A 1,256-nucleotide genomic window follows, 5' to 3' on the forward strand; every position below is an offset into this window, starting at 1 on the left:
GTTTCTCAGCCATTTGGTATTCCTCAGTTGAGAATTCTTTGTTTAGCTCTGTACCCCATATTTAATGGGGTTATTTGAATTTCTGGAGTCCAGCTTCCTGAGCTCTTTGTATATTAATGGGAGGAAATGTTTAATTTGTCTCCCAATTTGAGAAGGTTCAATTCATCATGGTGGAGAAAGCACGGCAACAGAACCATCTTATGGCTCCATCATTGGAATCATTGAGTAGCTAGTTATATGCTGGAAGTCATAAAACGGAAGTCAGTCCAGAAACAAGACAGAGCTAATTATAAGCGCCATCCCCCAGAAGCTCCCTTCATCCAGTGAGGTCACCTAAATATTCCACAAACTCTCAAAATTCCACCACCACCTGGCAATCAAGTATTAAAACACATGGGGTAGTATGGGACATACTACCCTCAAATCATAACATTTGGATCCTTTAGGCTCATGGACACCTCCTAATGCAACATACCTGCTGTTCAACTTAAAAAGTCTAATAGTTTTAGAGATGCTATACTCTTCAATAGTTCAAATTCTCTTCTAAGAATCAAGGCACACTCATCTGTGGGCCCTTGTATAAAACAAAACAACCCCCCAAACAAATTACATATGTTCAAAATGCCATGACACAGAATTTCTATCCTCAGAATAGAGCATAGAAAGAAAAAACCAGACCAACGAAAACCAAGAACAGGGAAAATAGCAAGCCCTACATCCTCTATATCTAGTATCCATATCTCATGGAAGCATTATTTGGAGTACAAGAAGCTTGAGTAGACCTGTCCATCTGTCCTTGCCACCTGCATACATGCTGTCTGTAATGTTGACTCCACTCAGTAACTACAGCTTTCTGGGGTAAACATCCCACATTCCTGACTTCAACATACCGTGGTTTATACTTTATAAGGCATAAGTATAATTCTTTACTTTCATAGCTTTGCACAATGGTCTCTTAGGTTCACCATTCAGGAAATCTGACCCTGTGACACATTTCTTGGCCTCAGTGGCTTTCTGGAACTTTGGTGGAAGTTTCTACAACCCTGTAGCTTTTGTATTCTGCATTTTTTTTTTTTTTTAAGCAGCACCATGCTTTGCTACCAGTTCAAGATAAAGTGTGGGCTTTTTGGAACTTGGTTGCAATAGACTCTGAGCAGCTGTCTGGCTGAAAAAGATAAAACTTTCCCTTAGCATCCCTGTTTGAATCTTCATCCATATGAATGAAGCTGAGGAGGAGGGAGGTGGGAGAGGGGGCA

Source organism: Mus pahari, chromosome 11, assembly GCF_900095145.1.
Source record: "Mus pahari chromosome 11, PAHARI_EIJ_v1.1, whole genome shotgun sequence".
Lineage (NCBI taxonomy): Eukaryota > Metazoa > Chordata > Mammalia > Rodentia > Muridae > Mus > Mus pahari.